This window comes from Typopeltis vanoorti, chromosome 17 (genome assembly GCF_054136105.1).
Source record: "Typopeltis vanoorti isolate ZY-2024b chromosome 17, IOZ_Tvanoo_1.0, whole genome shotgun sequence".
NCBI lineage: Eukaryota > Metazoa > Arthropoda > Arachnida > Uropygi > Thelyphonidae > Typopeltis > Typopeltis vanoorti.
In genome coordinates, this window is record NC_143565.1 from 85113626 (window position 1) to 85128631 (window position 15006).

The 15006-nt window shown below is 37.1% G+C and overlaps 1 protein-coding gene across 3 annotated transcripts in view; it reads right to left on the reverse strand.

Annotated features, from left to right (window-relative positions):
* FucT6 (alpha-(1,6)-fucosyltransferase 8) overlaps positions 1 to 15006 on the reverse strand; it is a 160140-nt gene that overhangs the window by 8262 nt on the left and 136872 nt on the right. The window lies entirely within an intron of this gene.

The window sequence follows — 15006 nt, forward strand, 5'->3', positions numbered from 1 at the left end:
ACACCTTGTACTAACGAGTCTCCATACAGCACTCTATCCTTCATTTTGTTCATGTTCACATTCATACGTCTATTTTTCCTGTCATACCTTTTATTATTGGTTGGTTCATTCAGTCGACTTTTGTTCATGCACTCTAGCTGCTGTTTTGCCCTTTCTATCGCACCATTCAACAACGCGATCTCTCTCATCTTTTTTATTCTCTGAGAAACCATTAATACTATCATTCACACTTTCTACGTTCACACTCTCACAATTCTGATGTACAACTTTGCCGTTTCTTGTCATATCCCTATTTTCTTCATTCTGAAGTTTGACAAAAATATCACACTCACGATCCGAAATACACTTCAATTCCTCATTCTCCCTACATTTTCTACACATGCATTCAATCCTTTATCATCATCTAACCACACTCCGACCGCACTCCGCAAAGCGTACATTTCACAGCTAGTACACTAACTCATTTCTTTTATACTACCGTTCTTTGATAAAGATGGCGAACCTTCATTACTGGCCGCCATTTTCCTTCGTACAGGTGCCATACTTATTTGCAACGTGTTTTATCAAATTATAAGTTATAACACACCAAAAACACACAAACAGACGCACTAAAATATGCAAGGCAAACAAAACTACGCAATATTAAGTAATTTTATCAACGATAACTGAAAATAATACTTATCTTATCAGGAGCTTGCACGAACACTCGTGCAAGCTCCTGATAAGACTTATCTTCAATATAGTGAGCAGGAAGATTAAACAGGAGCTTATTAATAGTCTACTTATGATAACCATTCTTCTGAAAGATTTAGAAGACACTTTAGCCCTTTGGTGATCTCTTCTTCATTAGTGATGAGGAAGTGAGCACATTTACATAATACAGATAGAAATGATGCCAAGTTTTTGGGGAATGATGAGATTGCACATGGTGTTTGTTGGAATGTGTGGGTTTTCTGTAAGTTTAATTTAATTATCTTTAATTTGTATCTTTAATTTTTCTGACACATGTAAGCTTGACATCCAGAAATGTTGGGTTGAAAGTTTTTCACTTAGTTATACTAAAAATTAACAATACTAAGAAATTATATTCTTGGCTTCACCCTTTATCCAAGTGTAAGCAAACAAAGTTTGCACATGAAGGAACTTCAGGACTAGGCTACTTGTATATAGAAGCTAATGGCTTCACATCAATTGCCTTAGTATTCCATAAAGCACATATTCTTACAGACAAGTATAATGCTATGCATTATGGGAAGGGCCACTACCCAGATCAATTTCTATCTTTGCTGAGGTCTCATTCAGTGGGAACCAGACCCACAAGGGATACTAAGGTTGAAGCAATGCACAAGTCATATTTCCATATACAAGTAGTCAAAAGGTGTCATACCTTATTACTAAAATACTCTAGATTTGAGATTGTTGGATTTTTTTTCAAATGGCTCTTCCCATAATGCCATACATTATGGGAAGAGCCATTACCCAGACCGGTTTCGACCTTTATTGAGGTCTCATCAGTGGCCCTTCCCATAATGAATAGCATTATACTTGTCCGTAAGGATATGTGCTTTGTATTATGGGATACTAAGGCAACTGATATGAAGTCATTAGCCTCTATATGCAAGTAGCCCAGTCGTGAAGTTACTTCATGTACAAACTTTGTTTGCTTACACTTGGATAAAGAATGAAACCAAGAATATAATTTCTTTGCATTTTTAATTTATAGGAATGTCGGGTGTTGGTTGTTGAGATGGTTCAAGAACTCATCCCACATTATCCCAAAAATGACACTGGTTGAAGTAACATTGCAGTCTGGATCTGGCTCCACTGATGAGACCCCAATAAAGGTCAAAACTGTCTGGGTATGGCCCTTCCATTATGCTAAGCATTATACATACCCAAAGGGAAGTGCACTTTGCATTATGGGATACTAAGACAATTAATGCAAAGCCATTAGCTCTATATACAAGTAGCTTAGTTGTGAAGATACTTCATGTACAAACTTTGTTTGCCTACACTTGGATAAACCAAGAATATAATTTCTTGGCTTCTTTAATTCTTATGATCTCTTTCTGATGAAAAATCGAAAAAAATCAAACATGAATATTCATCTTTGGAATGGTAGCAGAACATTTACCAAGATCAACATTATAAGAATAAGAGAAGAATCTAAAGCCAAGAGATTGGCTTCTTCTGCAACAGAACCATCTGAATGGAAGCAGAGCCAGACAAAGGTTATGGCCAATAGCCATGCCATGGTAAGAGACCATAAAATATGACTATTATTTGGATATGATGCAAATAACCTGGTTTTGACCCTCTCTGTTCTGCATGTGTTGTTAATTGTCTTACAACTATTTTGAGCTTTGAAAAACAGAATACACAGTATAATAGAAAAGATGAGGATAGTTTAAGGCTCATATAAAGAATGAAAATGTGGAGTACAATGAATGTTCCCTACCAATAAGAATTATTTCAATGTTATATTCAGTGCAAATACTTGGATCAGAAGACTGAGAGTAGTCCAACCAAAAAATGAGGCAGAGAATCATAAAGATCATCCCACTTATCATTTTTATAAAATGATAAGTGGGACGAATGAGAAGTGGCTGTGTAAGTGTTGCTTCATGGGAGAGGAAATCAACACTGGGTTGCAGTTTATAAACTGCTATGGGAAAACAACATCCACAGTTAGAAGGATCACTAGCAAAGAAGAGATCACAGTTGTTTGGAGAGCTGTGAGGGCCATGTGATATTCTGCAAGGCATGTGAGCATTTTGTAAGAGATCAGTAATCTGTTATAGATACTTTACTGTTAGATAATTATAACTCATGTTGATGTTTAGTGGAGAAAACATATCAAGATAAGTATTAGTAACAAAATTTAGTGAGCTAATAAATTATTAAGCCAATATTTGGACTTCATCAAGACATCTCCATGGGCATAAAGAAATACAACTGAGCACATACATGCAGGTAGACTAATAGGAAGGCAAACACAAACACAGACTGAGTATGAATGGCAGAATCCTACAGTCCTAACTGGCTCCCTCTATGGGTGTAGTGAAGAAATACTGCGGAAGGTGTCAAAGATAAGTCTCCTAGATTTTTCAGACTGGGCAAACGTTATAATGGTATGGCAGAGTCTAGAAATAGTCTCTCTAATTTATTTTATATTCTTTTATACTCTTGTATAAAAGGAAAGTTTTGTTCCACTGAATCTGGTGATTTGCATTAATGGTATGGTGTGCTACTCCAGAATCGATATAGTGGAGGTCAATGTGATTTTTGTATTCCTCTAGATGATATTAGCTGTTCTTCTTTTGTCTAAAATACAAAGGTTTGCAGGAACAGGGGATGTTGTAGAATCTAGGATCATCAAAATAATAGAGAGGATTTTGTGGTGAGAGTGGATAATGGTATCTCATTTTTGGTATCACTTGAATGAGATCTGCAATTCATACCTTTCTAGGATAAATGAAATTTTCTCTGACATGCCCTGGGTGTGCAGGAAATGGCAATGGATTTTTTTTTTGTGTTCTGGATCACACCAAGAAGGGAGGGGAAGCAAGAGAGGTCTGTTAATTTTGTGAAGGGAAATCCATTAGCTAAAAAGTGCCCTGGACATGAAAGTCCTACTATTTACTCTGACTAATATAGTCAGAGTAAATAGTTCTAACTCAATTTGTTAAGGGTGTGATAATACCATATTCCTGGAATGGGTGGTGATGTGAAAAATGATGGATACACCTTACAGTATAGGTAGGGTTTTCCATAGACTGAAAAAGGATAAGGTTCCATTAGGAAGTTGGCTCAAGGAAGGGTAGACAGTTCAGACAAAGTGAAATGGATCTTTGGGTATTGGCTGTTGAGGCTGCTAAGAATGTTTCCAACAAATCCCAACCATTTGGTCATATGGATATGAATCACTTGATCCAGTGAGACAAACCTCTCTTTTATAAAAGAATAGATATAAATCAGAGAGTATTTCCAGAATCTGCCACAGTAGTACAAAATTTGCCAAATTTGAGCAAGTTGGGCTGTCCACTTTACCAAAAATCTGGAAGACTGTTATCTTGAGATGTTTGGCATGATTCTATCACTGCACCCATAGAGGGCACCAGTCAGGATTGTAGAATCCTCCCTTTCATACTCAGTCTGTGCTTGCCACCTTGCTAGTGTGCCTGCATACACATGCTTGCTTGTATTTCTTTGTGCCAATGAATATGCCTTAATGACCAAGGGGAAATATTAGCTTAATAATTTATTAGCTAAATAAACTTAGTAATTGTTATCACTAGATGTGTGTTTTCTCAACCATCCACATGGGTGTATAAGATCACTGGTGATAGCATGCTTGGGCATCTCTACTGAATGGATCAGTTCAGTTCAAAACAGAGATCAGTTTGGAGCTGTGAACATTAAAATCACCAAGAAAGATTACTTTAATATTAGGAAAGCTGGAATGGAGAAAATTAACATTTAAAGACAATAATTATTACTAAAAAGCTTAGGGAAATAACAACGCAGACTAGGATATACATTAAAATAAATTTTTAATACAAATCCAATATTTCGGCAACGTCACATGCACGCAGGCACAGCAAACAGTAAATGAGGACGAAGCAGGAAGCTATTCTTTCTCCTAAAGTCCTAATGGTGTCCCCTAGCGGGCAATGTTGGTATTCTTGGCTGACTGGGCTGAGGTCTTCTGATGTAGGTTTCCCAAATTTGAGACAGTCTCATGCAGCCAAATTTGTTGAGGTTTGGATTGTTTCTTAGGGCTGAGGCTGATTCCATGAAAAGCCTTTCATACTTGTATTTACTACGGTGAATGATCGTGGCATTCTTCCACCGTATCGTGGAGCAGATAAGGGATGTCAATTTCTTATATGGTCCGTAACAAGAAGTTAAGCCATGTTTTTTTAGGATTTTTGTAATTTTTTCCGAGGTGCTTCTGATATAGGGTATGGTGATGGATTTAGAGTAACCTTTATTGTGAGGGGGGGGGGTTGTGGTTTATTGGTTTCAATATTTTTTGGATTGTTTTGGGAGGTTAGCCATTGGCTGAGAAAATGTTGAGAATGTGGTTTAGTTCTGTGGTTAGGGCATTGTCATTTGAACAGATAAGTTTAGCCCTGTTGTGTAGTGTCTTAATGACTCCATATTGTTGTGAGGAAGGGTGGTGGGATTGTTGGTGAATGTATCTGCCTGTATGGGATGGGTTTTCTATAGACTGAGAAAACCAAGGTTCCATCAGGCTGGCAGGTGACTAGTGTGTCTAAGAAAGGAAGGCAGTTGTTTTTTTCTTCTTCCAGGGTGAATTTGATTCTGGGGTGTTGGTTGTTTAAGCGTGTTAGGAAGGAGAAGAGTGCATTGGAGCCATGTGGCCAAATAGCGAACACATCATCTATATATCGAAGCCAAATGGTTAGGTTTTGTGGGGCAGAATTTAAGGCTTTCTGTTCAAGTCTCCATATAAAAGTTGGCCAAGGGTGGGGAGAGTGGAGAACCCATGGCTGTCCCCTCTATTTGTCTGTAGAATTTTCCTTGCCAAACAAAATAGCCTGAGTTCATTGTGAACTGAAATAGGGCTATGATATTGGGAGGAAATTTAGCTTAGATTAGCTCTAAGGATTCTTTGAGTGGGACATTTGTGAATAAGGAGAAGACATCAAAGCTGATTGCTTTGATTTCTCCTTGGCTTCGTCCTCATTTACTGTTTGCTGTGCCTGCGTGCACGTGACGTTGCCGAAATATTGGATTTGTATTAAAAATTTATTTTAATGTATATCCTAGTCTACGTTGTTATTTCCCTAAGCTATTTAGTAATAATTATTGTCTTTAAATGTTAATTTTCTCCATTCCAGCTTTCCTAATATTAAAGTAATCTTTCTTGGTGATTTTAATGTTCACAGCTCCAAACGGATTTCAGTTTTGAACTGAACTGATCCATTCAGTAGAGATGCTCGAACATGCTATCGCCAGTGATCTTATACACCCATGTGGATGGTTGAGAAAACACACATCTAGTGATAACAATTACTAAGTTTATTTAGCTAATAAATTATTAAGCTAATATTTCCCCTTGGTCATTAAGTCATATTCATTGGCACAAAGAAATACAAGCAAGCATGTGTATGCAGGCACACTAGCAAGGTGGCAAGCACAGACTGAGTATGAAAGGGAGGATTCTACAATCCCGACTGGTGCCCTCTATGGGTGCAGTGATAGAATCATGCCAAACATCTCAAGATAACAGTCTACCAGATTTTTGGTAAAGTGGGCAGCCCGATTTGCTCAAATTTGGCAAATGTTGTACTACTATGGCAGACTCTGGAAATACTCTCTGATTTATATCTATTCTTTTATAAAAGAGAGGTTTGTCTCACTGGATCAAGTGATTCATATCCATTTGACCAAATGGTTGGGATTTGTTGGAAACATTCTTAACAGCCTCAACAGCCAATACCCAAAGATCCATTTCACTTTGTCTGAACTGTCTACCCTTCCTTGAGCCAACTTCCTAATGGAACCTTATCCTTTTTCAGTCTATGGAAAACCCTACCTATACTGTAAGGTGTATCCATCATTTTTCACATCACCACCCATTCCAGGAATATGGTATTATCACACCCTTAACAAATTGAGTTAGAACTATTTACTCTGACTATATTAGTCTCTCTGTAGGACTTTCATGTCCAGGGCAATTTTTAGCTAATGGATTTCCCTTCACAAAATTAACAGACCTCTCTTGCTTCCCCTCCCTTCTCGGTGTGATCCAGAACACAAAAAATCCATTGCCATTTCCTGCACACCCAAGCTGATCCAAGCTGACTGCTTTGATGTCTCCTTGGTCAGCTTTGATGTCTCCTCCTTATTCACAAATGTCCCACTCAAAGAATCCTTAGAGCTAATCCAAGCTAAATTTTTTCCCGATATCACAACCCTATTTCAGTTCAATGAACTCGGGCTATTTTGTTTGGCAAGGAAAATTCTACAAACAAATAAAGGGGACAGCCATGGGCTCTCCACTCTCCCCACCCTCGACCAACTTTTATATGGAGACTTTTGAAGAGAAAGCCTTAAACTCTGCCCCACAAAAACCAACCATTTGGCTTCGATATGTAGATGATGTGTTCGCTATTTGGCCATATGGCTACGATGCACTCCTCTCCTTCCTAACACACTTAAACAACCAACACCCCAGAATCAAATTCACTCTGGAAGAAGAAAAAAACAACTGCTTCCTTTCTTAGACACACTAGTCACCCGCCAGCCTGATGGAACCTTGGTTTTCTCAATCTATAGAAAACCCACCCATACAGGCAGATACATTCACCAACAATCCCACCACCCTTCCTCACAACAATATGGAGTCATTAAGGCACTACACAACAGGGCTAAACTTATCTGTTCAAATGACAATGCCCTAACCACAGAACTAAACCACATTCTCAACATTTTCTCAGCCAATGGCTATCCTCCCAAAACAATCCAAAAAATATTGAAACCAATAAACCACAACCCCCCCCCCCCTCACAATAAAGGTTACTCTAAATCCATCACCATACCCTATATCAGAAGCACCTCAGAAAAAATTACAAAAATCCTAAAAAAAACATGGCTTAACTTCTTGTTACGGACCATATAAGAAATTGACATCCCTTATCTGCTCCACAATACGGTGGAAGAAAGCCACAATCATTCACTGTAGTAAATACAAGTACGAAAGGCTTTTCATGGAATCAGCCTCAGCCCTAAGAAACAATCCAAACCTCAACAAATTTGGCTGCATGAGACTGCCTCAAATTTGGGAAACCTACATCAGAAGACCTCAGCCCAATCGCCCAAGAATACCAACATTGCCCGCTAGGGGGCACCATTAGGACTTTAGGAGAAAGAATAGCTTCCTGCTTCATCCTCATTTACTGTTTGTTGTGCCTGTGTGCACGTGTCTTGCTCACAAGTTCCTGTTGAAAATGGCAACGTGAAGTTGCCGAAATATTGGATTTGTATTAAAAATTTATTTTAATGTATATCCTAGTCTACGTTGTTATTTCCTTAAGCTATTTAGTAATAATTCATAACCAATGTCTAAGCCTTTCCACTAGAATTAAAGACAATAAAGACCTCAACATACTACAAATGGCTGAAGACCAAAACTCCAGCTGCTCACTCTGCCTATACTGCAGCTTGCAACAACTGTAAAAAAATTATCGCAATTATCCAAATCTTTCTATATATCAATGACCTACTTCAGTTGACCTTCAACCCAATACACAGTTTTGCAGATAACAGCACAGAGTATGCCTCCCTTTCAGTTGATAAACCTTACTCTACACAAATCACTTCAACGTACAAAACATCAATCATTACTGCCCTCAATTCTGATCTCCAAGCCATCATCCAATGGAGTTCAGAAAACCTCGTCAATTTCAATGCTGGCAAAACCCAGTTCTGCCTTATTTCTCATAACAAAGAACCATGTTCTCCGAGTATTCGCTTTGACAACACTCAAATTTCCAGACAAGATGATATTTCTCTTCTTAGAATCCCCCTGACATCAAGCCTCTTTGGTATAAACAGATCACAACCATTGCCTCCTTGGCTTCTAAAAAACTAGGATTTCTCTTTCACTCATGTTACTTAACCTCTGAACAGCTGTTAACCTTATACAAATCATAAATCCACCCAGTTATTCAATACTACTCTCACATTTGGAGTGTGGGCCCCTAAGAATTTCTTTGAAATATCTGACTCAATACAGATGAGGGCAATTAGAATGATTAATAAGCTATCTCTTATAAACTCCCTCCTCCCACTTTTGCATAGGCATTTGGTTTCTGCAATATGTGTATTCTATAACTATTTCCATGGCAAATGTTCATATAAAATAGCATCCATAATTCCCCCACTCAGTACTAAGTCCATTGGAACACGTGCAGCTGTAGCCCAACATTGCTTCACAGTACACTTTGAAACCCACAGAACAATTTTTTCCTCCTCCATCTTCATCCCTGCTACTGCTGTAATGTGGAACAGTCCTCTCCTCCCCCTTTATGTGTTTCCCAAGGAATACAATATACAGGCTTTTAAATCAAATGTAAACAAGTTTCTAATTTTATAACCCATTATGCATACACAATACTAATGTACTGTAGGTTGATTAACCAACCTTTTATGTATGGTCTCAACATAAAGACTTCAAAAGGGCCAAATGCTTCAAACTCGCCTCCTGCCCATTTGGGCAGGAGACGAGTTTGCACCTTCTGGTTCCTTGCCAAGGCCACTGGATGCAATTTTTGCACATCCAGGTTTCCACCACTTCCAACATCCAGATGGTACTGCTGTCACCTTACCTAAAGACAAGGTGAACTTACTGGCATCGCTCTTCTCTTCCCTTGCTGCATTCATGACCTGGAAAAAGTTTCCTCCACTCCACCAAGTGTTCAACTGATCTCTCCATGTCACCCATAGTCTTCTACCAGAAAGAAATCCAAAGAATCCTCAATAACCTGAATGCAAACAAGGTATTCCACTATTATGTTAAAAACTTGTGCCCCAGAACTAACATCTGTCCTGTATCGCTTCTTCAATCTATCCTATTCAACTGGCATCTAGCCTACAGGATGGAAACAGGCCCACATGCAAAACAGTCAATCCCAAAGAAGGGTGATAAAATTCAACCAGCAAACTATCATCCAATTGCTTTCACTTCTGTTCTCTCTAAAATTATGGAGAAGGTCATTAACAACCAACTCTTGTACTACCTAGAGACCTACCAACTAATCAGTGAGCAGTATGGATTCTGCCACACACAATACACAGCTGATCTTCTAGCTTTCACCACTCACCTCTGGACTCAAGCCATGGAAAAATTCAGACACTCATGTGGCTGCCCTCAACATTTCAAAGATATCTGACCAGGTTCCATTCATTCACCCACCTCTTGTATATAAATGACCTGCTCTTAAAGACTTCCAATCCTATCCACAGCTTTGCTGATGACAGTACACTCCATTCCTTCTTTCATTTGATAAACCTTGTAGTGCTGAAGTATTAGAATCCTCAAAATTCACCACAACCAATGGTCTGAACTCTGATCTCCTGGCTACATACCAATGGGGCATGGACAACCTTGCAGACATCAATGCCACAAAATCTCTCACAAGAAAGAGCTTGCATTCCTTCCCCTTAAACTTCAATAACACCCAGATATCTAAACACAATCAGATTTCCTTTCTTGGATTGACCTATACCTCCAACCTTTCCTGGCATAAACACATTTCAACTATTGCTTCTGCAGCTACCAACAACTTGGTATACTTTTTTTGCACAAGACACTACATCACAGCTGCTAACTCTATACCAGGGGTGGGCAACCTTCTTAAGTCTGAGTGCCAAAATTGCCAAATTTTTGATGCAAAATTTTTTCACGTGCCAACCGAAATTTAGGGGAACATATTATTATTTGGTCTTTTAAGCATTGGGAGAATCTTTTCAAATAATCAAAAATCACACTAGAGCAGTAAAATCAAAGAATATTGTAAGAGTGATTATTGTAAGTCATGTAACATTGAATGAATGTAAAAATTAGGAGAGGAATTTTTACTTAAAAGTCCTTCCACCCTGTTGACAGCATGGATATCTTTTATTTGCCTTTAAGTGTAATTCTAGCTGCCATATACAGTCACACAATTTAAAGACGCAATTTTTAACATCAACAAAAAGAGTAAACAATAATTCTGAAATTTTTGTTTTTTTTTTATAAAGATCAATCAGACATTAGGTTTTTTACAAGTTTTTCCAATATATTACAGTGCATAATCTCATAATCGTTTTACTTGACTAAAGCACAATAAAAGAAAATAAAATTAAAGATATTGCTTTATTAATTCTTAATCCCTTATGAGTAATACATAAAAATTATAGATAAAATAAAATGTTATTTTACCTACATAATATATTAAACAGAAGTTAATCTTTACCATTTATCAATAGTGGACGTTTTATCTGTTTGACATCCATGAGACTTCTGCTGCTGCATCACTGATGATAGATAATTTATATCTGGTTTATATTTTGTAAACTTTAGAGATATGCATGTGCTACTAGTTTCATCTGTAAGGCTACTCCTATTACGAGACAAAGTTCATCACTGAGAACAACAATTCACAAGAATATGTAGATGCAAAAATGGATAGTAATAATGTTGAAAGGGTTTTTAAACATACAAAAGTTTCTGGAATAGTATTCCAAGTCCTTAGTACCTCCTCGTTTTCTGCAGTTCTCTCTGTTTCTCCCATATCTAATTCTCCTTTCCAATACTTTCCAAGTCAACTCTGAGGTCAACAAATTTCTGCTTCCAAATTGAGCTACTTTGAAAATCAATCAACTGCATTTCAAAATCATCTATATTTATCCACAAAAAACAGCTGCAAGCTTAATTCATCCAGTTTTATAGTGTCCAGAAACTTAATGAATTTTGCAGTCTCTTCTAATTCTCTGAACTTAACAAATCTTAGAGAAAACTGCTCAACAGTTGACAAAATGACATTTAAAAATAGCTTTTCAAGACATGCAGTCTGTTTTTGTCATCCTTTTGGAGATCATTGATGTATTTCTTCACATTTGGGAAATATCTAAATCTCTCTCACTACCTACATCCCTTTTAAAAACTCTTAGTTTCATTTCAAATGGCTTTATATCATCAAACATAACATCAAGAGTCTTTACCAGAGCCCTGTAGTTTAAGGTACAAACAATTTAAATCTTTGCAAAAATCTGCAAAAAAAATCAGTTTACACGATGTCATATATTTCTTTATAAGACATTTTAATTAGTCAAAAAAAAAGATTTATCTCATCCAGCCATTCGACAAATCATTTCAGAACAAGTCCTCGCCTCAGACAGCGAACACTGTTGTACATTATTGGTCCTTTGTACATTGAATCGACCTCATTCAACAGATTCTGAAATTGTCTTTTATTCAAAGTATGAGTAGAAATGAAATTAACAACTTTGGTTACTGTTTGCATCACTTCTAGAAGTTCCTTTAGGCCAGCTTTTGCACATAGTCTCCTCATGTATCATGCAATGAAAACCTAACAGTGGATGACCAACATGTTTTGCAAACAAATTTACAAATTTTGCTTCCTTACCAATCATTCTGGGTGCACCATCTGTTGTGATGGATACCAGTTTTCAAATATCAATTTACTGAATAGATAATTCATTCATAACTGCTTTACATGTTTCAACCCCAGTGGTACGCTCAGGTAGTATTACAAGATTAATCATCTCTTCACATACTTCATCAACCCTACAAAATTGAGCAAAGATTGCTAGCCTAGCTGATGATGTAATGTTTGTGCTCTCATCAACACAAATAGAAAAGAACTTACTTATCCTTCTTGTCCATCCTAGGACGGGTTGATTCCCCCCCCCCCAATGAGGCGTTACTGGCATACTAATGCAGCCGGCTCGCCACTCCTCTGCTGCGTCTCCTAAGGGCAATATTCATGACTGTAATCTGCGTGTGTTCAAGGGGTTGGTTTTTAATCCTGCAGGCAGGCAAACCAGCCCCGTGAACACACGCAGATTACAGTCATGAATGTAAAACTGGGGGAGAAACCCTGCTGTCCACGCCCAAGACCAGCTAACTTGGCTATGGCTGAGAAAGATCCCTGAGCTCCTCACGTCGCTGACGGGAATCGAACCTGGGACTCCTTCCCCAGGCATATGGTTGCAAAGCGCATAGCCACCAGGCTAACCAAGCAGACAAATTATTTACTTGAAGCCAAATCTTTTGTTAATTGTTATGCTGTATCCTATCCTTGAGCATTTTTCTACTCACACATAAATCTTTAATTTTGCTGAATAATTTTCACTTTTTCTTAAAGATTATCAAAAAGGAAAAGGTGTACATTCTTGCCATACTTCTTTAATCAACTCCTCATCACTGAGTGGTTTTCCATGTTGGGCAATAACATTTGAAACCTCAAAACTAGCAGTAACAGCAACTAAGTTCGAACTAGGCCTACCTGAAATAAATTTCATCAAAGTATCTATGTATTTTTTTGTCTTGCTCAGTTCACGAGAAATTAATTCTCTTTGTTCTTGCACACTTTTATTGCTTAAGTTCTTAAGAACAGTTTCAAAATGTCTCTTTACAGAAAAAGTCCTACAAACAACTGATTTGGAACATAAATGAATTATGCTTTATTATCTTTATTAATCATCCCAAATTTTTCAGTTCAGTTCAGTATTCTTTAAATTCTCTAATATTCTCTTCATTTGAATGTCTATATTTTTTTGCTGGTGATTGTGACATTCTGTACAATCTGTAAAGAGCAGGAAGCAAATAAATATTTGTGCTATATTTATATATATAGAATAAATATGAATAGAAAAAAGGAGGAAGAAAGAAAGTCAAGAAGGGAATAAAGCGAAAGGCAAAAGGAAAAAAGTAAATTACAACTGGTACGCACAAAAAAAAAAAAAAAAAAAAAACCCACAAGGTACATATAAAAAATAATTGCTTTCTTCATACAGCTTTAACTTTAATAAAAATCAGATCATGGGGTGCAAAAATGTGGACAGTGACATATGGACACTGACAAAAATTATAATTTGGACTCAGAAAATCTCATCATAATCACTCTCTGCATTCAGACACCTACCAAGTTTAAGCAAACCAAAAATTAGTACAATTATAAGCCTACCTACACACATGCAAATGAAAGAGAAGGGTATGCATGCAATTTAATCACAAGCACATAACATTTCATAATCCAGAATACTAATAATACATTTCACATAGCTTTAACAATAACTTATGTTTATGGCAGCATAATGAAAATTTGCATTTATATCTAATAAATGAAACATGTTAATGGACAATTAATACTTCTAATCCATATTTTAATGACTTACGACTTAAATAAATCCAAATTCACATATACACACACTTTAGAAAAATCTATAAATTCTTTACAAAACACAAAAAAATATATAAAATGATGGTAAAGGAGTCAGGCCACGTCTGGCTGCCTGACACAGCCGACAACTAAATGGGACAAAACTTGTACGTCAGTATATTGTGGAGATAGATGGCTTGGAAATAGGATGTATGTTTCATTTTCTTATTACTAAAACAGTTGATAGTGTTTGTTTCTTTATTGCATTTTTATTTGGTATTTCTCTACTTAATAAAATTGAGTTTTAAAATTATTCTATTAAGTTAAAATATGCAACTCAGCAAAAATATTATATATGTATTTATTTATTTCATGATTTTTTAAGGTGAATCATGGGTTGTGTGCTGGAAATAAGTCGTTGGCATGCCACGTTTGGTATGCGTGTCAAGGGTTCCCTGTTTCTGCTCTATACAAATTCCCAAATCTGCCCAACCATGGAATTTTGCTCCCATATTTGGGGTGGTACATCAAAATCCTCTCTAAGATTGCTTGATTCTATCCAGAAAAGGGTGATCCAGTTAATCAGTGATTTCCCCCCCCCTCCAAAATCATTAGAACAAGGGCCACTGATAATCAACACAACTGGCCTCCTTCACTCTGCCTTCCCCAAAGAATACAACCTTCAGCTGGTCACACAAAATGTGAACATTTTCCTCCCTTCTTATCCTCTTGCCCCCACACACAAACAACACTAATCTGAAATGGGTCTTGTGACTTTTCATTTGTGGGTCAGTCAGTAAAAAAAAAAAAACCACTATGAACCATTCCAGAAGTCTCTAAGAGCTGCTCCAAGAAATGAGAATTGACTGTAGGTAAGTATTTTGGTGGCATTAGAGCAGAGAATTAGAGAGCACATGAGATATAGATTTTTAGCCTGAAAAGAACAAAGAGAGGAATTTTCAAGAACAAATGCAATTATTAAGAGTCAAAAGAAGTGTAAATGAAAACTGAGATGACTAATGCTTGATGAAGCTGAAATTTTAGTTTGTCAGAAAATGAGGGTTGGAACAATCTGCAGAGCATAGAT